Raw genomic sequence first — 26,159 nt, forward strand, 5'->3', positions numbered from 1 at the left:
TTGGGTTCTGAACTAGGCATTTCACTCCCCAGCACAATGCACACGTGCTGTAACTGCACAGGAATCACATGGCATGTACACACAGAACTGAAAGTCCTAGGATGTGGAGTTACACATTCACACCTGCCATTTGTCTGAGCAAAAAGAGAATGGCAGAGAGCAAAAGATCCCTCATCCTGAGCTGCCTGTAGTAGCTGGAAATGTCATACTAGGAATTTGATATCTCAGTTTATGGTAAGAAGTACAAGAGGCAAAGTCTTCCTTTAAATATAAATTCTATTCAGTCTCAATAAATGTTAAACATTTTAACCTCAAAACAGAAGGTACTAAAAGTTTGCCCATCAGTACAATGTCCAACAATGCAGAAAATGAACATGGTGTCATCCTAGCTAGCAAAACACATTCTTTCTACAGTGGAAAAATCAATAATTTCATAGTTACACAAACTCTAACTTGCTAATATCTCAGATCCAAATCTGTGAAATATGCATAAAATTGTTTTTTCTTAAGGAAGCTGTTAAAATTCAAGATGCTTATTTAAATGCCATAGTATTCATTTACAAGCTACAGTGTGCTTTTTCCCACAGCCCTGCTACCAAATGGAGAATATTTTCCAGTAGCCCCATTTCACAGGCAGAGAATGCAGGGATAAAAATATTAATGGATTGATTTCTAGGTTTTGCAGACATTTGTAGAATGTAAGTTCATTTATACTGAAAAAGGATGTTTAGGCAAAATCTTCCCAAATGTAAAGAAGTTTAAATAAAATAAAAACTTAATAGGTGAACACTACTTTCATTAAAACATCAGCTAGTCATAGATAAACAGCAGATTTCAGTTTACTCACATTAGAGGGATATCTTTATCCTTAAAGAGACTGATTCCAAAGCACATCTCCCTCTTCTGAGTAGAAGAAGAAAGTTCCTTTATTCTGTCTTACTAACACTCTTCACATTTTCTTTTTCTATCTGCTGCTGTCACCTACACTCTTCCTTTCAGGGAGTTAAAGCAGTGACATCCCTGGGAGGTCTGGGGTTTCACCTTCTGGTGACACTGCAATCCTGGGGAGAGGAGCTGTTAAATTCAATCCAGCATTGAAGCTGGTTGGGGTCCTGGAGAAGAAAAGAAACAGTCCTTGGGAGAGACACATCTGCCTCTGGTTCCTAATCAGCATCTTTTCCCCCTTCCCTTCCCTTCCCTTCCCTTCTCTTCCCTTCCCTTCCCTTCCCTTCCCTTCCCTTCCCTTCCCTTCCCTTCCCTTCCTTTCTTCATTTTAAACTGGCAGTACAGTAGGAAAAACGTGCCCAACATGATTTGTCCTTTCATTTGTCATTTCTCACATTCTGTTGTCAAAACTGAAGCAGCTGGGCCACACTTCCACTTCTGGAATCTCCCAGAACCCCAAGCCATGGAGAAGCATTTTCTCTTGACAATACCCTGTGGCACACAGGGATGAGAGATTCCAAGCTGCACACTGTACTCTGCTCCTAAAAATATCCAAATATCCATTTTAAATTATTGTCTTTTGGAGATGCAGACTGGTGAAACTGCCTCTTGGAAAGGGAGTCCTTCCTGCAGAGCTGTGATGAGCTCACATGTATTCTGCACTAGTTACTTGTTCATAGTTTGTGCCATGTGCTGAAGGCACTGGAGAGCTGCTGCACCCTCCAGGTGTGTGTGAGGGCAGCAGGGACCCAGGGGAAGCCCTTGAGCTCAAGGCTCCCAGAAGCTGGTGGCAAAATTCCCAGCAAGAGATGCACACTCAAACTCTGCTTCCACACTCCAAACCCTCCTTCCACACTCAAACCCTCCTTCCACACTCAAACCCTCCTTCCACACTCAAACCCTCCTTCCACACTCAAACCCTCCTTCCACACTCAAACTCTGCTTCCCCATTGCTCCCTCCCAAGTCACACTTGTGGTAGTGTGTCTTTGCAGTAAGTGATGGGAACAAAGGGGATTGTTAAACTCTGGGCCAAAATATGGGGAGAAACTTCTGCAGGTTTGTTCCTGTACATTCCCCATCTTTATTTGTGGATTTCTGAAGTAGCAAAACCAGTATGGATCAAACCAGACTAATTCCCTTGGGATGACAGCAGTCCATGTGACACACTGGTCCCTGTGTGCATCACCAGTAACAAGAGCTGTGTTTGATTTCTCCTTTGTTGATGGGCACAGATAAAACCAGAGCAGTCACAAAGCCCACAGTCACACCTCACAGATTTCTCCAGTTTTATTACTTTGGCCACCAAAATGACACCTGGACGATGAAGCTGCACATGATGCTCATATTGTTACCATTTTGCTTATCATTTCTGGGTAGAAATATTATGCTGGGACACACAAAACTCCATTGCATACTGGTTACACACAAAAATTAAGTAATTAATTCTCAGCATAACAAAAATGCTACCAGTATGTTTAGTTTAGGGAATCTAGCTAAGAGGGAGCAAGAGGGGAGAATGAATCAAGGAACTCACAAAACTGAGTCCCTGAAACACTGACAGTTTGGACTTTGCTCACTAAAAGAAATGCACTTTTCCTTGCATTGCATGGAGATTCTTTGAGCACCAACTTTAAAAACACAGGAGAAAAAAATAAAAATAAGGGAAAAGAAAAAAGAAAAATTAAAAAGAGAAAGGATTAAAAAAATGAAAAAGGGCTGTCACAGTCTGAGGCAAAGTCATATTATGTTTGCTTATTATCATAATTGGTACAACATCACTTTGGCTATGGCTTGAATTTTGAGTTTGAAATACAACTCTTGACTACATTGCAGAAATGTCCACAAATAGCAAACAGGTTTTTCAGAACAGCACAACGACAATGAAGATACGGAGGCCAATCATTTACACAGACACCAGATCTGCTTGTAGTTTTCATTTAGCAAGGATTAGAAAAAAGTTTAAAACCAGGAGTGTTCAAGTTGGGTCTGGGCAAAAAGCACTGTTTCTCTGCTTTTGCTTGTTTTACTGCCCCACATCCCCAGTGTTTCCAGGCCCTGCACCACGTGCATGGCTGTTTGTTATGTCCTGTACCAAAGCTGGCACCATACACTGCTAACATCTGCATGCTGCATGGTAGATCAGGGGAGCTGAAAATATGTATATGAGGAATAAATTAAAAATGTGGGGAAGGAAAATCTTTCAATGCAATGGCAGCAAGAAATGAGAGCTTCTTCCCCACAGCTCCTGCTCTGTGACTGTGCAGACCCAGGGAATTCTGACACTCCCCACCCTGACTGAGCTGTCCCACCTCTGTCCTCTCTTAAAACCAGGGCTGGCAACACCACCCAGTCATGCTGAGCTCAAAGGGGCATAAAGCAAACACCTTAAAGCTTCACTGAGCACTTCCAGGAGTCATTTAGATCTCTGCAACTGCACATGTTCACCCACATCAGCATAACCACAAATTACACAAGTGTGCTCGTGTGGGAAACTGAAAGGTAGAAACTTCCACAGACACTGAAGGGTTTAATTTTGGGAAAAGCTTGGATTGATATACACAGACATTAAGTAGAAAAATTATAGACTTATGTTTCCATAGTTGTAAGTAAGAATATGCCTTAAGTAAGAAACTGTGTTAGATAAGATGGTAGAGTTTTATAGTGTAGTAATGTAATTATATAGAGTAAGTTAAGAGTTTAGGTGTTCTAATAGAACATAATAGAAGCAGATGTGTGTGGATGTGACAACAGCTTATTGGATAAAAGTATAAGCAGTGCAGCAAAGTTAAGTAATGGTGGCAGGTCAGAAAAATAAAATAAACTTCATAGTAACTCTGTTGGATTAAAATGTTATATATGGCATTGTAATAAAGAAACCCATGACCACTTTGGCTATGGGTGACTTCCTGCTTCTCTAAATCTCACAACCTCAAGTCTGATGCATTTTGAAACAATAAATCAGCCCTAGAAGCATCATAATCCCATCCCTTCATTTCAAGCCACGACAATGTGCTTGTCTCTTAGAGAAGCAGAGCTCCAGCAGCAGGGCAGAAAGCAGCAGCAGATCACGGAAGGAAAGGACAGCTTTCACCAAGGAGCAGCTGCGGGAGCTGGAGGCTGAATTTGCCCACCACAACTACCTGACAAGGCTCAGGAGATACGAGATTGCTGTGAACCTGGATCTCACTGAAAGACAAGTACTTCCCAAACCTTTGTCTCCCCAGCTCCTTCTTCCTCCCCCACAGCTTCTCCCTAATGCTAAAAACCAGATTTGTTACTCAAGGGTCTGCTTTTGCAATGGCACAGAGGTATTTTTAAACAAAGCCTCCACATTTTTTCAAACACCTTTGTTACACATCTCTGGAAGGAGTTAATAAATTTAATTATGTTTCTCTAAACTGAAGATAGACTTGGTAATAACTGGTCTCTACTGAGATCTTGTTTATCATTGGTGCATATTGATCTATCAAGGTTTATATATGGAATATGGATATCACCTTAGACTTTATTCAAATGAATGTTTGATACATGCATTCTTCCTGGGTCAGGTGGGAATTCTGAGGTGATAAGGAAGCACAATTATACAGAGTTTTGTGGAGAGAGGTATTTCTATTCTCTCATTGTCATCTCAGTCCAGGTTTCCTTATCAAGGCTAAGTGGACAGCAGAAGAATTGCATAATTATGTGAGGCAAAATTCCTGATACATTAGATTGGATGACCTAGATGTTAAAAATACATGAGAGGCACTGTGCCTTATTTGACATGAAGACAGGTTCTAGGCAAAGCACTTGTACTACCTCTAAGGGTTTCAAAGGAACATCTGTGTGGAGCATTTTAGAAACAATTGTTCCAGCCTGTGTTAGAAAGATGGATTAGTCAAATCTGAGGCTCTGTTCACCTTTACCTCTAGAATTCCACAAATCATCTGTCTACCCACATATGCATAGCTCTGCTTATACAGCTCAGGTTGAGGCAACAAGTAATTATTTTCTTTTTCTCACAACAGGTGAAAGTATGGTTTCAAAACAGAAGAATGAAGTGGAAACGTGTTAAAGGTGGGCAAGCAGTGCCCCCACACGAACATGACACTGAGGATGTGGACTCTGCTGCCTCCCCCAGCTCTGAGTAGTCCCTGCAGTGGGAGAGGAGTTTGGAGAAAGTCATTGATTGGAATGTGGGAGCAACTGCTTGGAATCAGCCACACAACGAGATCACCCTGCCTGCCAGTGCTGAGCCCATGGTCTTTAAAAGGTGCTTGATGCTTGAGGTTACAGAGGCAATTAGAGAACACAGGGGAAAAAAAAGCCAAAGGAGGACATGGTTTTGATTTTTGTCTCTTGAACTGTCTTACTACCACAGAGGTGTCTACAGAAAAAACCAACAAACACTGAATATAAAATGGGAGTAATGATGTTGAGATGCTCAAACATCCAGAAAATCCAGATTGTTAGTCAGCCTATGCAGCTGTGTTCTCATCCAGGCTTTCCCTGGTCACACCTCTTCAGTCTGCATTTGGACTTGGCAATGCACATTTTCCTTGTGCCCTACTTGCAGAGAAATAAATACTTTGATAGTCATTGATTTTTCTTGCAAAATGAGTTGAACACCTGTATGACTAGGCAATGAGATTACAAAATAAAATATGAGACTAAAAATACATATACATATACACAGAAGTCTGCTCACCAGTTTCAGAAGAGATGGCTTTCACACTGACAGTCCAAGAACGTTGGTGTCTTGGTGATGGCAGCAATTTGCAGAAGGAGATTTCTTCCAAGTCTGCTACAAATTCTGAAATTAAATTTGCTAGATCTCAGTTTCAAATATTTTTTCAAAGCAGTCATTACCAAAGGTCCCAGCAGGCACAGCAGAGATTGAACTCTCAACACAGCAGCTAAAATATCATTATTTTGGTATTCAGTTTTCCAATAAATTGCCACAGCACCACCAGAAGTCTTAAGAACACTTAAGAACATTCCCACTTTAAATTATCCCTACTTTCAACCAAAACTTGTAGTGTATCAAATAATAATGACTTAGAAAAGCATAGTGCCTGCTCCCATTTCTTGTCTCTTTTGTTTCATGTATTAATGCCATATTTTAAGCAGAATTTTACACTAGTGTACCACATCATGACTATTGAGAATACTGAAACTTTGGTTTAAGTATTTCAAAGGTAACCATTATTTGCAGCTACAGCCTTTCACTTTACTCTGATGCACTGCTGTTGTGGTTGCATGTGAACTGTAGATAATGAGACAAATTTGTATATCTGGATTATATGTTTATAAAGCTGTTAATGGTAATTTCATTTGTAAAAGACCTCAAATTTGATAAAAATCAACTTTTTTTAAAATTTTAACATGATGCTGTATTCTTTTCAAAGAGCTGCTTACTATATCTACTAAGAAAAACATACATTACATTCCTTCTCAACATTTCCAAACTCTGATTGACAGATGAAAAAATCAACAGTTTATATATTTGTGCAAAACCAATTAAAAAATATTTTTTTAAAAATAAATTATTTAAAACTAAAGAAACTTGAGCAGTTTGAGCAGCACTGAGGAAGTGAATTAGGTCACTGTCTGGTTTCCCACACTGCACTACTTGCTCTTATCCACTTTATCAAAAAGGAACAGCTATCCAAAATAAAATGCCAACACTCCTCTGCCCCTGGAAAAAAAAAATAAAAATAGAGAAGAAAACAGCATCAGGGATGTCTCACACAAGGCCTCTCTCCACAAACTTGCAGTCCCAGCATGGATGTAAAACCATGTAAATTCTGTGATATAACAACTATTACATAATCAGGTCTAATATTTAGGGGTATGCATGTTCTCTCTCTGAGCTACACCTACCCCTGTCTCTTCAGATCTTTATGGTAAGGAAAAAATGCCCTCAGCTGTCTCCTGGAACACTTGTGGTAATATTTAAATGGAGGTGGTACAGACAGGGAGTTATGGTCTGATCCCTGTTACTCCAGCAATGAGAATGTGGACAATGACAGAACACCATTCTTTTGGTTAAACCTAATGTTAGGAACAGGTTCATGATCTCACTACCCAGGTGACATAAAACTAGTTGGCTAAAAAATTTGCCTAGGCCCAGATGAGAAGGTCAGTTTACTGTATCTTTAAGAGCAGAAAATGTCTTTGGCTTTACTTCTTGAACCTTGGTGCCTTCTGATAGACTCTGACTAAACTCAGTAGCTTGGCTCTTGGCAAAGACTAAAGAAAGCTGCATTTTGTGAAGAACTCTGGTGTTCAGATATCCTACCCTCTTCTTCTGGGACACAAATCACCAGGGAGCAGGAGTTCTTTCTTACTTCTATCCTTGTACCTCTGAAGCCATTTAACACTGTACATCACCTCCTCCCCACTGTGCTTTGAAAGTTTGCAACCTGCAGGAGCAACTTACTTTGAGATGAAAATTTTTGGGGTCTTGGCTACTGACATAAACCAAAACTGTTCATAGATGAGAGGCTAATAAATCTTCCCTTTCAAGGAAGCTGTCAATGGTAGCATAATGAATTCTAATTTACTTAAAATTAATCAATGGGATCTCAGTCTGTACTAATAATTACAGCTCCTAAACAGTTCTTGCTCTGAATTTTGAGAAATAAGCTATGAGTCACCTGTGAGATCTTCTTGTGCTTATGCAGTTTCTTCATTAAACCATCTGTTCACTCTAAGGTTTTAGTGTTTTGAGAAGGAACATTTCACTCCTGACATCAAAGCATTTGACCTCTGAACCTCTGGTGCCAGGAATCTTCCAGGGAAGGTCTGTTGTCTGGGAGCAAAGTCTTTGACCTGCAATTATTTTTCTCAGAAATACACATCAGGCTGCATTCTCCTCACAGAAGGGAGAGGAGCTACCTGGGATGTTTGGCAATGTTTCCCACACCTTATTCTCAATAAATAATCTGAGAACACAGTCACCCCCTGGCATCAGAGAAGTCTGGCAGGAATTCCCCAGGAAGCACAGGCAAGCAGAGCAGTGAGAACTTGCCAGTGCAAACAGCCCAGAGGGAATGGGGATTTCTGTATAAACACAAAAATATGTGCTGGAGCCCTTTATATCTGTGCTGCTTCTTCTACACAGAGCAAGAGAAGTGCTTTCCTTAGAGACTTTATGGACTCTTTATCTATCTAGCCAGATGCCAATGGAGCAGAGGCCCTGATTTGTTTTACAGGTTCTGTGTCCCATTGTCACTGGATACTGCTGGGAACCAGGGAAAAAGCAGCCTTGAAGCCTTGGGTTTCTCAGCCTGCTCAAAGACATGGAATTACAACAATGATTAAACACCTGTTGATGTTTTGCACAAAGCATGTTTTCAAAGAGGTGTTGCCTTCTTGGACCAAGGAGTCTTTTCTATTCTGTTTTGCATGTATTACCCTATATAAAGTGTAGTGCTTCTTTAAATAAAGCTCTCTTTTTGCCATTCCATTACATGAGGAGCTATGTTGCATTATCCTTTCTGCCGCTTCTATAGCCAAAATGCAACATCCTATGACTTCTCTGTTGTTAGTCCTCAGTCTCTCCATGCCATTCTACAGCTTTCAACCAGTGATTTTTCCAATTAATGGAGCTACTTAAACTCCAAAGATAAGCCAAGGCCAGTCCAATGTTGCCTTGAATGTCTCCAGGGATGGAGCATCCACAACATCTCTGGGCAGCCTGTGCCAGGGCCTCACCACCCTCACAGTAAAAAATGCCATGGACATGCTGTGAATAAGGAACCAAACCCTCAGTTCCTGCTGTCTGGGAAACAAGAGAGCCCTTTAGCAAACATTCCACAGCCAGAGATTTTGACTGGGACATATTCTACACAAGCAAAGCTTGCAAATCCTGCTTCCTGTAGAATTTCCTATGCATGGAAACAAGCACACACAACAAATCAGGGCGTTTTACAGAACACACAATTTTTCAATTATCCCATTTTCTTCCCCCACCTCTAGCAGTGCTCATATTAAGTTTCATCAGCCACTATCTCATATTTTGGATAATTCCCTTCCCTTGAGGAAAGTGCAGAGCCCCTGCAAGAAGTGCAGCAGTTTCTGGACTCAGTACTGGATCCACACAGCTCCTCTAGGCAGATGGACAGGAAATCCACTTTCTTCCAGTGGTTACAGCAGAAGGGCTTTGTCTGACTGGAACTTGCCTGGCTGTAAAATAACCTCAGGCTCTTGCCTTTCAGGCTGTATTTGTGAGTTATGATGGGGCAGCTTCCCCTCAGCTCAGGGTCCAGGTGTGGGCTCCATCCCCACCCTCCCCAACAATGCCACATTGTTCTGGTTTCTGCATGAAGGAGGGATTTTCATACAGTACCAGACTCTTACACCACTGTTCCCTTCCTCCACACCATAATTGTTATTTTATTCTTTTAAATAACTCTTAGACAGGGATAAGCTTCCAAGGTTGTCTGGAATCTCCTCTGGGAGCAGATTGCAGAGGAGATAATGGGGGTGAGTAACAGAGAGGATGGTGACTTCATCCCATGGAGGTTTGAGTCGTGTTTCTCTTTCCTTATTGAAGTAGAAAACATTTTTTCAAGGCTCCCTCAGTCATGCTGAATATCCCTGGCTTTGGAGCAGGAAACAGACATGTGAGCTGACATGCTTTTTACAGCCTTTAGTTTTTAGTTCAGTGAAAATTTATTATGGACCCCTCATACCCAAGGTTAATTTGGCACCTGGAATGCCACGTGTGAAGTATTTCCTACAGCCAGGAATTTATCATCAGGTGAGTGTTAGCCCAGCAATGCTACAGTGAAGTTGATGATTGTTTTTTCCTTTCAATTCTCACCACAAACATCCTAACAGTTTGATACTTCTATCTATTTTAATTCTATATTTCTATATTTTGATGCTTTTCTGTATATCGACATTGCAACACTTTCCATTCTCTATTTCTTTCATGAGAGATGATCAAGAAAAATGATACAACTGTTGAGAATCTTCAGTTTTGAATTCAGAAAAAAAAAGAAAATCTATCAGATCTAATTTAATTGCTCCATCCACTTTTCTTAGCTGAGAAGGACAGACCCCTGGTCCCAGTGTCACAAATCTGGACTGGAAATTATTCTCAGGTGAATACAAGTATAACTCTCCATAATAATTATCCAAAATTGTTTTCTTCTGAGCTAATTGGAGTTTTTGTGGGAAATTGTAGCTCAAGAAGCCAATCTTCATTCAAGTGTACAAGCATCCAATACTGCATTCTGTGATTATATCTAGGAATGGCACAAGTGATAAAATGAGGCCTCTTTTATAAAAGTCCTGGCAGCATAGACTTTTGTCAGGCTACTTGCTGCTTCAAGTCACCTGTATTTAGCTGGATTGAGTTATAAATTTCTTTAAAGTATCCCAATATAAAAAAAAAAAAATCTATTAAAAAGTGGATAAAATAATGAGGTGAGAAATTGTCTGTGTCAGGAAAACGTTTTAGGCACATCTCTCACTGGTTTATTTGCAGAAGAAAACACAGACACAACTGGAGTATGTTTCACATTACAAGACTTAAGGGTTCTTGTCTGCACTGAAGACATGTTTATACTGCTGGGTTCCAGAATGAATCTGGTTTATATCCTGTGAATGCTCAGGGTCCTTCACACACTCCAGGCAGGAAGTCTTTAATGCACACACTGAGAAGACATTTTCAACTATTCAAACATTAAATAAATAAGCATGAAAAAAAAGTCATTCTACTGCAATAATTAAATTCTTCCTGTGTCTTTACAAGATTTCTGAAAAAAACCCAAACAAGCCTCCCAGTCCTGGCAGAGCTGTTTAAAAAGCCCAAGAAAACCATAAGGGAAACAAACTCAGTGGAAACCCATCCATTTACCCCTTTGTGGCACCATGAGATATTATTGAAGACCAGAGGCTCACAGTGCTTGGCTCAGAGACACTTTGTCATTCAAGAAGAAAACCAAACTGATCATGTGCATGCACCCTCCTTCCCAAACTGGTCCAGGACCTGCCCAGTGCTGGAAAAGCACTGGTGAGGGAACTGAGGCATCTGGAGTCCTTGTCTGCTTCCACACTGATCTTCTTCTAGAGATTAAATATGGCCCACATTATCTCATTACTCTTACACATCACAGTTTGTGCACTGTGAGAATTTCTCAGCCAGTAACAGATGAGTAACAGATGAGAGAATAGATGGAGAGGAAGCTGGGCCTGAAACTTCCTAGAGCTTTCAGAGCACTTGACAATATTCTTAGTGATGTGCTCCAACTTGTGGTCAGCCCTGAAGTCAGTGATTGTTACAGATCAAAAAATCTCTTCCAACTGCAGTTGCTTTGACATCCTATACACACATGAATATGTAGGAAAAATATAACTCACCATATGGAAAACAATGCAATGGTAATGATGTTGGATTTGTAATCCATGTATAACTTCAAATATGGAACTGGGCTTGAATTTTCACTTTCCTTCACAGTTGCAAGGGCCAACTTGACTAGCATAATTTTTAAGAGAAAAATGATCTCTCTTTTTTACAGTCTTCTCTCTGCTGTAATTTCTTTGTGTCTCTGCCAGAACTGAGGTGACGCCAAGAAAAAGGATGAGCTCATTGCATTTAATAGTATGAGGTTTCACAAATAAAAACTACATTACTCAATTGAGAAGTAGTCAGTGGTATAAAACTGGGCTAAAGGCAGGTAGTTGTAACTGGAAACAAAAAGAATTAATTAATTTCTCATGCTGGTTGTCATTAGTGAACTGATCTGATTAGCCTTCCTTAGGGATGGAACTTTTGTTATTGTATTGTTACTGCACTTTTATGATAACATTAAAAGAACAAGATAAATGTTATTGGTAAAACAACATGGTGAATGCACTGAATTATAGGAAAGAGTAATTTGGATTTTCCTGTTCAAATCCAAGGCATAAACTTCAGCCTCAGGAACAATGGGTTCAGCACTCTTTCCACAACTTTTTGATTTCTAGCATCACACTGAGCTCACAAAGGTTTTATTCCACAGAGCACTGAATCCTTCCTAGTGGTGCTGTACCAGCTCAGAAGGATCCCCCAGACCTGAGGAATCTGCTGACCATCAGCTCTACAGCAGTGCATTTCTCAGTCTCTTTTTCAGGTTCCATGGCTTCTTTGCCATGTGTCACATGGAAATGGAAAAGCCTTTGAGAGGGAAGGACAGTTCAGGTGCCTGCAATGCACATCTGAGCTCCTCGTTGTTTGACAGATTTTTGCACAAGGTACAAATGAATCATTTTGTGCAAGGCAGGCAGCCACAGGTGTCAAAGATCACCTCACTCTCTTATGGGAGGAAAATTTAAATAAAACTTAGAGATCTGTGGTTTTCCTGTATCCTTATGAAAATCCTTTACCTATGCTGCCAGGAATGCCATGACTGCTATCTGGAAAGCAATAGGAAGATATGATCCATTCTGTCTCCTCACTCTCCCAGCAGCAGAACTGGACCAGAATCCCCTGTGGTGCTCCCAGTGGTGTCTGCTCCAGTGTCTCACTGACACAGAATGACCTAATTTGTTATGGCTGGTGAGAACTGAGAGAAATTAAATCCAGGGTCTGTAGTTAATTGGGGTCAGGTTGAGATGATTTATGACCTAAGGAATGTACTCACTCTTTACACTATCATACAAACAGCAGTATCAATTGGACTCAGCAACCTTTGGAATCAGATTGAAATTGGGATTTTCCAGAAAATGAGTGGTAGCAGAGGCAGGACCCATGGGAGCAGGGGCAGCTGAGCTGAGACTGTATCTGAACACAAAGCCAGCTTCTCTTCCCACACTCTTGATCAGTTACCCTCCAAGTCCTGATTGATTGTGATTCAGAGGAGAGATGGAATAGGTCTATGCCAAGGAAATTTCATCTGTCTGGAATCTGACAGGAGGAAAAAAAAAACCTTTGAAAATTTCAGAGGAAGCTGGGATTTATCCCAGTTACAGTGTCTCTGTGTTCACTCAGCCAGCTCACGTTAGCAAGTTAGGCTCACTGAAAAATAGTGGCAAATGCTTTTCCATCAGTCAAGAACCTCGAGTTTGGTCCCAAGTCAGTGCAGTGCAGTGCAGCCCATGAGCCAAGCAGCAGGAGCCTTCAGCAGGTTCCCCCATGCCTTTTGCAGGATGTCTTAAATTAACATCTTTCTTTTCTTTGTGGACTTTAGTACAGCATTAGAGAAGAGTTCCTCAGTTTTCAAGTTCAGAGCATTTTATCACACTTCAGCAGTTAAGTTGAACATTAAAATAGAGCTATTCAATGCTGCTTTTCTTTGGAAAAAGAAAATCTGATTCTTTTTCTTCCCTATTTAGGACTCTGCTTCTTCATTTTTCCTAACTCTGTGTCCTGTTTTTGATTACACAAGATTCATCCATTCTTGTCCTCACTAAAATGAGTGACTGACTGTGTTCGTTTTTTTGTTTTATTTTTTAAGAGAAAAATCATCTCTATTCTGCTGATGGCTATCAAAATAGGCAGAGAAAGTGGAGGAGAGAAAGAAAATTTGCTGCAGACCCAGGAGTGGAGGTTATAAAAACCCTCTCCATGGGTTTCTGTGCTTCTTATTGAACACAGTGAGTTTTGCTCACACACACCTTGACCTGCCAGCTCAGTGAAAGTGCATCACCCTTTACCTTCCTGTTCCCTGAGAGTGCTTTGCATTGCCCAGAGGTGTGAGCTCAAAACATGTAAAGCTTCTTAGGAAAAAGAGTGGCCATTACAGAAAGGTGTAAATGCTGTGTAAGGGCAGGGATGACTGGCAATGCACAGACCAGCCTGGAATTGTCTCCACTACATCCCAGAGCCTTCAGTGGACACTGCTGAAGGCTCATGGGGAACCTAATCTGGTTTTTCCCAGGTTGTTGACTTTTCTCAGCTCCAGCCTGGATCTTTCCCAGATTGGGAATCTTTCTCAGAGACAAAACAAGGAAAGGTAGAAAGAAAACACAGATTGACACCTGGTGTGACCACTGAGCTGTGTGAGTGTCTCGTGGTATTTTGCACGTTTTCAAAAAGGTGTTGCCTTCTTTTACCAATGAGTCTTTTCTTCTTTGTTTTTCATGACCTCCCTTATATAAATGCCATGGCTTTTCAATATATTGTCTCTTCTTGCTGCTTGGAAGAGGAATTGTATTCTTTCACCACTTCCCAGCCCCACAGTGACAGGAGAGCATCAGGCTGAGCCATCCCTGCACTCAGTGAACCCAGAGAGCTCCAGCTGCAGCACAGAAACTCCAGGAATGTGCCTTTGCCCTTATAAATCTGACTCCCTCTCATCTGTGGGGCTGGCAGTGATGCAGAGTGTGGCAATCTCTACATTTGGCAGAGCCCTTTGTACCTGCAGTGTGACCCAGGCAAGCAGCCTGCAATAACACTGGGTATTTATTCAGCTGTGCCTCTCCCCTGGATCCTGGGGAGAAAAGGTATGTCCTGCCTCTTTAATCACTTCATTCTTTGCTGGAGTAAACAAGAGGAGCCACGGGGGGTTGTCTTTGCTTGTGAGGTTCTGCTGTGAGCAGGATTTGCTGCAAGAGATGCCTTCAGTGTTAGAGAACAAAGTTCTCACTCTGGAGGAGAGAAAGATGAGCTGGGGTGACTGCAGATGTTAGAGTTCAAAAAAATACTGAATAATGGTCCAAACAACTGCTTCCCATCCCTACTGACAGACCAAGCACCATCCTAACTGTGCTGCACCCAGGGTGGGACAATTTGTTACAGACCCTGGAAAGGGTGGGGAGCAGAGCAGTGAAAGTTCAGAGCAGCCCTGAAGCTCCTGGCCCTGTGCTCCACCTCTGCAGCTTTCAGAAGGGGCCCCTGCAGCCTCTTAGGAAGGGAAAGCACTCTAAAAAAGAGAAAAGTAAAACTAACCTTTTTTTTTTTTTTTTTTTTTTTTTTAATACATAAATACATAAATACATAAATACATAAATACATAAATACATAAATAAAATGAAACAAAAACCAAAACCAAAAATACACAAAAAAACACCAAACAACAAAACCAAACCAAAACAAACAAAAAACCCATGAGCAGAAGCTGAAAAGCATTTGGCCAATTCACTACCATGAGTTTACACTAAAAACTCAAACAGAAGTCATTGGTAGGTTCTTTCAAATACTGCCAGAATTGGTTGGGAAATTCGTGTTTGTTTTCCTTTTTCTAGTAAGCAAGCCTTGAAACACTCTCACATGCTGACAATTATTATAAGGAAAAATAAAGGTTTATTTCAAAAATTTGGATTATTTTTTTATGTAGGGTTACTAAGAAAGAGAAGTTTCAGCTGAGTTCAGGTTGCGGAATTTTCACACTGTTGCTGCCCTTTACACAGAAGGTGAGGAGAAGAGGAAGGGTGGGAGCTGGCTGGGCAGGCAGAGGAGCAGGAGTGCAGCTGAGCAGGGTGTGGCTCTGATCTGTTCCTCACCTGCACTCCAAAGCATCCTGATCCCAGGCAGGGCACAGTCCTGGCCAGTGGCATGTGAAATGTGAAAGGACAAATGTCTTTTATTAGTATTTACAGGCAGGTTACTTGCCCCACATAAATAAAAAAGCAAAAAAAGGAGACATGACTTGTTTCTTCAGAACCAAGAGAGGACTGTGCTGCATTTTGGGCTGTAGGCAAAAAAGATAATGCAACAAAATTCCTCTTGCAATGGAGAAGCAAAAGAGAGAGAGAGCTTTATTTAAAGAAATATTATACTTATATAGAGTAATTTGTGCAATACAGAATTGAAAAGACTCATTGGTCCAAGAAGGCAACACCTCTCTGAAAACATGCTTTGTGCAAAATATCTCAAGACACTCACACAGCTCTCACACACCCTGCAGGTTATAATCATTGTCATAATTTCATGTCCTGGTCCAGCCTGAGAAACTCAAGGTTTCAAGGCTGATTTTTCCCAGCAGTATCCAACAACAGGACTATTGTGTTTTTACAATTGTAATTTTAATTTTGCAATTGTAATTTTAAGTCATTTATGGGACTTGAAATGGCTTTTAAACAGTGAATTTAAAATTAATTTCATATATAATACCTACTATGTTTGTCTATCTTTATGTTTTCAGTCTGAGCCACATGCCAGCAGGAGCTTCACTCCAAAAATATCAAGTGTTCCAAATGGATCCCTCACTTCTTCCCCTCACTAAGTTCTCCCTGTTTTCAAGGAAAACAGTTTTCAAAGAAAAGAAGGTAAAATTCTGATAAAGTAGGATCCTCTTTTCAGACTTTCAGAATCTGCAGTTTTAATTGAATGGTTACTACAGGCAGAAATATCAGGTCCTGCAGCTCGATGACCTTCCAGTCCCATGGCAGGTTCTTTGGAAAACAAGTTTTCTCAAATTGTACTTCCATGGATTTTTGTCACCACTTTTTAAAAGAGCAGAGGTGACACATGTTTTTCACACAGTCTTCCAGAGCATTTAAGCTTTCTCCCCCCATCCCTTTTCCACTTACATGGAATAAAAAAAAGTCAGAGATAGCAAGTGAAGATAAAGTAAAAAGGGATAAGTGTCCCTGGGGGCAGATTTGCTGTATTACTTACAATACTTTTAAAATTGAAAATGTGAAAACACATTTGAGTGATACTTCTACATGGATATTCTTAGCTCCTTTACTGTGATTTATATGCAAGAATGAAGTCTATATTGATTGATCAAGATAGCTCTGGATAACAAATTTTCCTAGATACTAGACTTATTTTGCATCACTGAATTTCTCTTCATTTTTAGATAATGAATGGGGATGGCCTAGCATTTAAAAAATAATAAAGTAATTGAATCAAATTAATCCTAGCTGGAATTTAATGCATAGCATATTCTGAATTTTCTGATTTTCAGGAGTTCTGTGTTAATAACTTCTTTCAAGATGCTTTTCCTAGCTTTGTTTTATTGAATTTCATTCCTGGGACTGTTGGATCCCCATTTAGCTACTCAGACATATCAGAAATTGCATTGATATGTCAGAAGAAACAAGGCAGAGATTCTGCTTTTTGTCTTCTAGTCTAAGCAGTCAATTAATCAATACTGTCTATAGGTAGACAACAGAAAGCTGATTTTTGGACCAAAAAAAGAATCCTATGAAAAACGGCTTAATTTTTCCCCCCAAATTTACTTGGGTGGGATATTTTGAATTTGGGTACCAGGAAACCCTTTCCTTCCTAATGCACTCCTGTGTCCATCAGATTCACCTTCTGCACTGCCCCAGGCTCAGGATGCCTTGCTGGCTGAGGTTTAAATGCCTTCTCTGGTACAAAAAAAGCTGAGTGGTAATTCTGTTAAACACTGTGCACCCACTGCTTGGAAGGGGAGAAATCAGTTCAAAGCCCTGCAGGATGAGCCTGTTCCTGGAGCTCCATTCCTGACATTCCTGGATACTCCAAAATCCATCTGAGAACTCAGCTGGGTCTGAGCACCCACCCCGGAGCTGCTGCCACATCCTGCCTGCCCCATTGTTGGAAAATGATACAGAACTTAAATTTTTTTGGTAACTTTAATCAGTCTTGTTTGCTTTTGCCTTGGGGAAAAGGAACTGAAGTTTCTTTTCAAAGGAGGGTTTCGTCACTCAAGGTGTGATGAGCTGAACGTCTCAGCAGACTGAGAAGATACACAAAGATAACAACCATTAATGAACATCAACTCCAAACATCACCCCTGGCATGGTCAGTCTGGGAAAAGGGAGAACCAAGAATGAGAACCAAAATAACATTGAAGGTGAAGGGATCAATAGGAAACCAAATACCACAAACTGTGTAACTGGGGACCAGTGGACACTGAACCAATGAATTTCCCTGGGTTTTGACTGTATTAGTATGGGGAAAATCCAGTGAAACCCTTGTGTGATGGAAGGATTTTCTCTGCACAACCCATGCAGTCTGTGGGTGAAATTATTTCTGTTGCACATCCTGGCCAAAATAAAGTAATGCCTTCATTCTCTAACCCTAGAAATTCCTGCTGGGGGGGGGGTTGTTTTTCCTGCAGTCTCTGTGACTCCTCCCTGCCCAGCACTTGCTGGCACGTGGCAGATGAAGGGTTAAAAGTCTGCTCCGAGTTTTTTGTGGCTTCTTTCCAAAAGGTTTCAGTTAACACCAAAGGTCTCCTTACAGCTCGCTCACTTTAATAGATTTTTCCCATTGAGTTCTCACTTTATAGACTATCATTTCCTTTTCTGCAGGGGAGCTATTTTCTGGGTCACTGATCCAACCAACTTAAAAGGGATTTCATTGATTAGATTTTATTGGTGGTTACCTCAACCATAATGGCCCAAGTTGCTGGTACCTGCTAACAGCTGTGGGTCTTGCTCTGGTGTCCTGGCTCTGCACACTCTTCCACAAGTGAAGTTCCTCTCTCCTGCCTTGACTGCTGGATAATTACTCAGCACCTTCTTTACCTCTTACTACCTCAGTTGTTTTTTTACATTTCAGTGCCCCAGATCAGCTGCATGGTGAATTGTTCCTGACAAAATCCCCTTTGCTGAGGGTGGCACCTCGTTCCTCTCCTTTCTCTGTTTGCCTCTGGTCCCTGCAGCCACACAAAACCCCAACTGAAGCTCTGTATCCCAGCCAGCATCAGGCTGGGAGATCACTTTCAAATCAAAATGAGCAGAGTGTTTTAAAAAAGGATTTTTTATTTTTTAAGTGAAAATTACCTGACTAACACTGAAGAGTCCTCCCTTCACACTCTTGATGCTTCTCACTGCTGTGTTTTCCATTGGTGGGTCATGTCTGTTAAAAACACAAATTGATAATCAAAACAGGCATTTCTTCAAATGCCTTTCAAAAAGGTACAACTCCCTCCTGGCTCCTGAGTAATGCAGACTCCATGCTCTGAGCTGTTTTCTCAGCACTGTGTTCTTTGTGCTGCTCCAGCTGTGATCCTCTTCCAGCCTTCCAGACTTTCCCTGGTCCAAAACACTTTGCAGTGATGGCCTGTGCACCTTTCACTGCCTTTGTTTAAAGGGGTAACAGACAGAATTTAAGGAGAAATTGCTGTGATTTCTGCCATTAGAGCACTGAAGGTACCAAACTATCATAAAGTAATTACTGCAATTTTAATCACTACAACCTCCATTGCAACAGAATTTAACACAATCCTTTCCCGTTTGTGGGGCACTCTGCAGGCCCTAATTCATTGTGTGTCTCCAGTGTCTATGATGTCCACAAACCACCTTGCTCCTCTGCAGGTGAGGAACTGAGGCACAGAAGTTTCCAGCTCACCCAGATCCAGCCAGGATTCCTGCCCCATCTCCTCTGTCAGCCTCACACACTGCAGAGCTGCACATGTCCTCATCTGCTCTCAGGGATGCTCTCTGGGACACCAGACTAGTGAAGTTTTTGGATTTGTTTCTGAGTTTCATGATGGTGCAGGGAAGTACCCCAGTGAAACTACAAGCCAGGCTAAAAAATTCAGCAGAAGAGGTGATACTACCTAGTGTAAAATCTATGAGTACCAGGAAGTGAAGACTTCTCTTCACAGATTTTAAGAAAAGAACTTTTCAGAGCAATAATGCAAGAATTTTGCATTATTATTAAGATTATTGCATTATGGGTACCAAGAAGGCTTATCTTCATAGATTTTAAGGAAATTATTCTTCAGAGCAATAATGCAAGTGATTTGTAACTTGCTACTTGTAGGTTCATTTCCTTTGCTCTAACATAGGTGCTGTCCTGGCTAGAAGCTTCTCTTTGTGTTAAACAAAGTGCAATGGTCTTATGAGAAAGGATATAATTTTCTTCCAGCTTCTTTAGAAAACCATCTGACCAACAGCCCAGAAGAGTGTACAGAATGTTGAGAACTTTCAGAAAGGAACAGGAGCAGTGGCCAGGCTGGTACAAAACTGCCTGGCTCCATTGCCAGTGCCAACCTCTCTGCTTCTCTTATTTCTGGAATCCAATCCTGAAGCCTTTCTGCTTCCTGCAGCCATGGGGAGCACTAAATGTGATCTTGCAGCTGTGGAAACTGAGGAACAGAGAAACTCCCTGTCATTCTCTTCTGTCCTTTCACAGCACACAGGGAGAAGGAGCTGAGGGTGACAGCCCACTCCCTTTTCCCTACAAGTCATGGCCCTTCCTCTGCTCTTCCTCTCCTGAGCAGAGATCTCTCTCTGCTCTCCCAGCTGTCCTGGTACATTATAGCCATGTGACAATCAATTAACTGCACACTCTATCAGAATAAAGAAGCCACCCAACCTTATATAACTCTTTTTAATTGTTTTCTTACATTATAGCATTTTGCTAAACTTATTCTGCCATAATTCACATAATTTAATTTCTCAAAGTGCTAATAAAATAATTGCTTCCTTCCTGTAGACAGAGTGCCTGAATTGTCTTCTCTCATTCAGAACATTATAAAAAGTGGCTGTCATGAATGCTTAAAAGGACTGTTTTATTCACAAGACTTGATACCAAATTGTTCTCTCAAACCCTGTGTTGTGCCTCAGCCACAAAGGTGCAAGAAACCTCCCCAGACACTTCCTTGAATACTGGGACTAAGTGCATTGGAGAAAGTCACCTGGAATCTCATGATTAAAGTTTTGTGGGCCTGTGGAAATCTCCTGTCCTCTTGCTCTTACACAACAACTTGAAAAGTAAACACACAATTCAAATCACAAGTAAATAACTCATACCATAAATAACTCATCAACACAGATCCTCTTGCAGAAAGAGGCTGAACAAAAGTAACCTTTGTGATTTACATATTTAGGCTTGAGAAAGAGAACTTCCTATCAGGAGGACATTCTGTGCATTTCAAACCCATGTCTGCAATTTAAACTTCCCTACATTTCTGCCAATCACATCCACCCTGTTTCTGGACTGAGTATGCCAGATCCAGTTCTGGGTCTCATTGGGCACAATCTTTCTTTTCTATGATTTTTGTCTGAAAATGAATTAGGATGGGGAAATCTCCAAATTGTGTGAAGGTTCCTGGGGGATGAGCAGCAAAATGAGTGACCAGAGTGCTGCTGCAGCAGAGAAATCACAGAATCCTGGGCTGCATCAGCCAGGGCATCACCAGCACTGCCAGAGCTGTGTTCCTCTCAACACTTCACAGGCCAGGCCTGGAACACAGTTTTGATCCCTGCTATACCACAAAAAAAAAAAAAAAAAAAAAAAAAAAAAAAAAAAAGTGGATAAGTTGGAAAGGGTCCAGAGAAGAGCCACAGAGATCAGAGATGATCCAAAGCCTGGAAAGCTGTTTGTCTTAGGTTGCAACACAGGATGTGGCCAGAAATGTGAATTCTGTCCCCAGCTGTTGCAGTGGGGTGGGGCAGTGACCCTGATCTCCTGGCACACATTATCTGCTCATGGGCCATCTTTAAACCAGCTGGGCAATCATCTTTATCTTCCCCACAGCCCATCCTCCCTCCAGGAGATATCTCCTGTTCATGGCCATTAGTCCCACTGTATGACTGATAAAATTCCATCATCCCACTGGGAGATGCTCCAGCCAGGGGAGGAGCCAAGCCTTTCCTACCCAGATAAAAACTGAGATTTTGGAACACCAGAGCAGCCTTTTCCCCCTGCATTCCAGAGGAAAACCAGACCCTTCCACATCATCTCTGGAGCTTCAGAGGAAACTGCACCTTCTCCAGGAGCACTGCTCCAGCTGAACCACATCTGCCACTGCAGGAGGATGCAGCCACCATTGAATGGGACTGTGCCAACACCCTGACTGACTGACGGGTGTCAGCTTGGATTCTGACTCTGGCAGGGTTTGGGATTGTTCTTTGTAATACTGCATTTCTATTTTAATTTTCCTAGTAAAGAACTGTTATTCCTAATTCCCATATCTTTGCCTGAGAGCCCCTTAATTTCAAAATTATAATAATTTGGAGGGAGGGGGTTTACATTCCCCATTTCAAAGAAAGTCTTCTGCCTTTCTTAGCAGACATCTGTCCTCCAAACCAGGACACTGCTGCATGAGGAAAGGCTGAGAACTGGATGTTTTAATTCTTGAGGGGGAAGAAAAGGGGAGAGCTTCTGACCACGTTCCATTGTTGTGGAAACAGCTCCAGCAGGCAGAATGCTCATGGATGGAGACCTGAGGAAGGGGATTGCAGAGCAGCCTGCATGTTACCCACTTAAAACTCACATTTCCTGCTTCTGCCCAGCACCCCTCTGCAGTCTGGTGGTTAATTACCAAGCTTCACACTCTTTCAGCCTTGATCACACTTTTTAGTCTTGATCAGGTTGATTTGGAAAATCCTCATTAGGATTCTGGCTGAAGTCAGACTGGATGGAAGATCACACAAACTTCAAAGGCAGAGCCTTTACTGACAACCTCATCAGCTGCTCAGGCTCAAAATTCCATAGCCTGAACAAGATTAACAAGAGGCTGCTGCATTGATGGGTCACAGTGTCACCAACACACATCCAATAAAAAACCAAATTCTGGGAACTGCCTGACTCAGGACCAATGAACATGGAACCAGTGAATTTCCCTGGGTTTTTACTGTGTAAGCATCTGAAAAATCTAATAAAATTCATGCCATGGAATGATTTTCTCTGCACAACCCAGGCTATCTGTGGATGAAATTATTTCTGTTGCACATCCTGGCCAGAATAAAGTAATGCCTTGATTCTCTAACACTAAAAATGTTATTGAAGAGTTTTTTTGTTTTTCCCACAAGGGCTTGACCCTCCCTCAGACTTTCCCTGTCAAAGTGCAGGCTGCTGTGGTGTGTGCTACTGGAAAGCAGCAGGAACACAGACAAGGTGATTTCCCCCAGTGAGAGCAGAGAGAGGATCTGCACACAACTCCAGCCCCTCCTTTGCACACAGCTGGGCTGAGCTGGAGCTGCTCCCCAGAGCCTGGCTGGTGTTTACAGTGTCAGGATTTCTGTCTTTCCTCAGGCACTGCTCCTCTCCCAGGAAAGATGCCTGGTAACAAAGGGCAATTCTAGAGCCAGCACCTTGCTCCTGAATTCCTGTTCAGGAGCAGCAGGGAACTGAGGAGCAGCTGGGCTGATTTCATGCCTGATATTAAGAAACCTGAGCTCTTAATCCAGCTGTTTATTATTATTTTTATAAAGCTGCAGGTCTGCTCATGCTCCATTCTGCAGTACAGAGAGGGTTTTTTCAACTTTGAGTGTGTCACTAAGACATTTGTAATTTGATCCTGTCTGTGTCAGCATCTCTGTCTGAGAGTTTTGCATTACACCAACCACAGCTGCTGTGGATGCAGGGGATGCATCTGAAATTTAGGGTTGGGTTTTCTGAAACCAGTCCAGTAAATGGAAACAGTTAAATCTTAGGGATGGCCACAGGAGTGGGAGAGGGATTAGGCACAAAATTCAGTTGGTGACTAAGAAAAATAAACTGTAAGTCCAGGGAAGGAACACCTCAGGCAATGTGTGTTACAATGATGGAATAAATCTGTTGTTAATACTTTATAAGCAAGAATCAGCTCCCTGGTTTATGTATCACATCTGAATTATTCACACACTAAACACCTCAAGAAAAAAATAATAGAAGGCAATTAATCATCCTGAACATTAATTGCTCATATTTGATTAGCCAGACTTTGAAAACAAACATGACATAGAAAGAGAAAAAGCCATTGATAGTATTGACAGGACATCTCTGTCAGAGGAAAAAAAAAAAATTTAAATGGCATTACTGCCTGGCTAGTACAAACAGCAACAAGGTGCAGAAAGGATCATCTGGCTTTTTAAACTCCTCCTCAGAGAGGACTCTGGGTGCTGCTGGGCAAGTAGTCCAAGACTTTGTCAGCAGTTTGTGTCTAAAGGACTGTAGAGGTGTAATTAAAACTTTATACAGCTTTGTCCCACAGGATTAAGGATGGCAAATCAAGTATATTAATATAAAAATAAATGATTTATTATGATAATGATTAGACTAAAAGATCTTAATCAGAATTTTTTGCTACATAGTATGGATAGCTGTAACTACTGGTACAGGGTATGCACTATTTTTGAAACAATATTGATTACATTAAAGCTAGCCAAAACAATTATAAAGTAGAGATTGATGTTACTCACCCAGACCAACAACTCTCACAGCCTCTGAGGAGAGAGCTTGGGAGCCAGCCCCCCTCCAGGGAGGAATTTCCACACACATTCTAAGGTGTTAGAGGAGCTGCTGTCTCTGGGGTTTTACAGTGTAAAGTGCCCAGGCCACCTGTCAGCTCAGCAGGTAAATAAATATCTGTGATGTCACCTGCTGGTTCCTTCAGCAGGTTCCTCACCAGCTCTGCCACATTTCCATCTCACTGTCAGGATGTTTGAGTTTGAACAGCCAGGCAGGTTTCAGCATTACCCAGCACCAAAAGCAGTGTGAATCCCTCCCTTCTCCATTCCACACTGGCAGTTTGAAATAGGGTGAAATTTGAGTTGTTTTACCCCCACTCCAGGCAGAGGCTCCACCACTGTCCTGGGCAGCCTGTTCCAATTCCTGACAACCCTTTCAGTGAAGAAAATTTCCCTAATATCCAATGGAAATCTCCCCTGCACAGATTGAGGCCATTTTCTTCTTTGTTCTATCACTTCTACCTGGGAGGGGAATGACCCCACCCCTCACTACAACCTCCCTTCAGGCACTTCAGGAGAGGGTGAGGAGGTTCCCTTGACCTTCATTTTCTCCAGGATGAGCCCACCCAACTCCCTCAGCTGCTCCTTATCAGATTTGAGTCTCAGTCCCTCTGCAGAGTGACAGAGGAGTGAAAACACAACTGCAATGAGACTCCTTCTGAGGCTCCTCAGAAATCAGCATTCCTGTTCCTGTTGTTGGGTGGGAAATTGGAACATCACAGAGTGAACAAATCTTACAGCAGAAAATCCCATCCTGTTTGGAGTTCAGAGCACAGCCAGGGACTGAAGTCAGATCTCTTCTATTCTATTATCTCTTAACTTGGAAATGTAGCACTAATAACTGAGTGTCAAACCCACCATTTCTGCTGAGATGTAGGCAAAGTGCAAAGCATGAGAGTGTGTTGACACTTGGGCTTTGTAAGGCATTTAAAGTAAAAATATTATAACAACAATCTAACCAGGAGAAATATTCTCTCACAGTTGTCAGATAAAACTGGATTAAGATTAAAAGCCTGAACAGACTGCTCCAAATCATATGGAGCAGAAAGAAATTGGGTAAAACTGAAAATTCAGATTAACAGATGCTTTGGTGATCTTCTCAAAGCAGAGTCAGTTGGAATTCCTGCATTTGACCACGTCTGCAATGTCTGGGGATGTGGGAGCAGGTGTTGGATGGAAACCTCCTGACAGTTCTGTGTGGTTCTGCTCCCACTGCTGTGGCAGCCAGCTTCCCTCACACACTGGGCAGTTGTAGCCTGTTAGCAGAAAGATCAAAATACACATTGACTAAATACTTAAACTTCACAAACACCCTCTCACAACAAGCAGAGCAGTACAGCAAACTAGCAGGGGTGAGATAGAGAGAAAACATGAAAATTGTTAAGTTCCATTTGGCCTTATGGATAACTTTCCCCTTTTCTTTATCTCCTGAGTACCTATTTCACTTGCAGGAGATAACATTCCATGAATGATTAACTTATTATCATCAGGTCCTGCCTGCCACTAATATTTTTTTGGAGCATAAAGAGGATTAATAAATATTAAATAGCATCTTGGAATTTTAAAGGAGAAATTTGGGAAAAAAAAAACAAGCACGATGCATGCACATGGCCCAGCATCTGACAGATGGAAAAGCAAATCCACTTTTTTTAGTGTGCAAATCCCAAGACTAGATTTTTTTTGTGTGTGTGTGTTCTTGTCCCTCAACATTTGCATGAGTAAAACTGATTTTGATAGCCAGGGCTTTAGTTATTTTTGCTCCAGTTGGATGTGTGAGATTTCTTCCAACTCCTGTTGAAACTTCCTCGGAATAGAACTGAATGTACTTGAAGAATGTTTGGGAATGACCCCAAGGAGTGTTTGGGATGGGTGCGATGTCCGGGCTGGGCAGGGCCGTCCCCGCCGGGCACACGGACACGGCGGGGCCCGGCGGCAGCAGCGCAGCCGCTCGTGAATGAACTCGGGCAGGATTTCGTTTCTTTTTTTATGAATGGGAGCTCGGGCTGAATGAACAGCGCAGCTCCGCGATGTGATTGGTCCGCCAGGGCTGAGGCCGCGCCCACTCCGCAATGGGCGAGCGCGGATTGGCGGGCGCGCCCCGGCACGGAGCTCCATTCACAAATTCCGTGAAACAAAGGAGTGGGCGAGCCGGGCCCGTGAGCCAGGGGCCAATGGGCGA

The 26,159-nt window shown here is 41.8% G+C and overlaps 1 long non-coding RNA gene across 1 annotated transcript; it reads right to left on the minus strand.

Annotated features, from left to right (window-relative positions):
• Positions 1–21: 21 nt before the first annotated feature.
• Positions 22–18,657, minus strand: LOC130264172 (uncharacterized). Its single transcript, XR_008842426.1, has 4 exons — positions 18,581–18,657; positions 5,634–5,738; positions 1,341–1,437; positions 22–1,112 (listed from the first exon to the last, which is right to left on the minus strand). It is a non-coding gene; the product is annotated as an uncharacterized LOC130264172 (long non-coding RNA).
• Between the last annotated feature and the right edge of the window lie 7,502 nt (positions 18,658–26,159).

The sequence above is a fragment of the Oenanthe melanoleuca genome, chromosome 27, assembly GCF_029582105.1.
Source record: "Oenanthe melanoleuca isolate GR-GAL-2019-014 chromosome 27, OMel1.0, whole genome shotgun sequence".
Lineage (NCBI taxonomy): Eukaryota > Metazoa > Chordata > Aves > Passeriformes > Muscicapidae > Oenanthe > Oenanthe melanoleuca.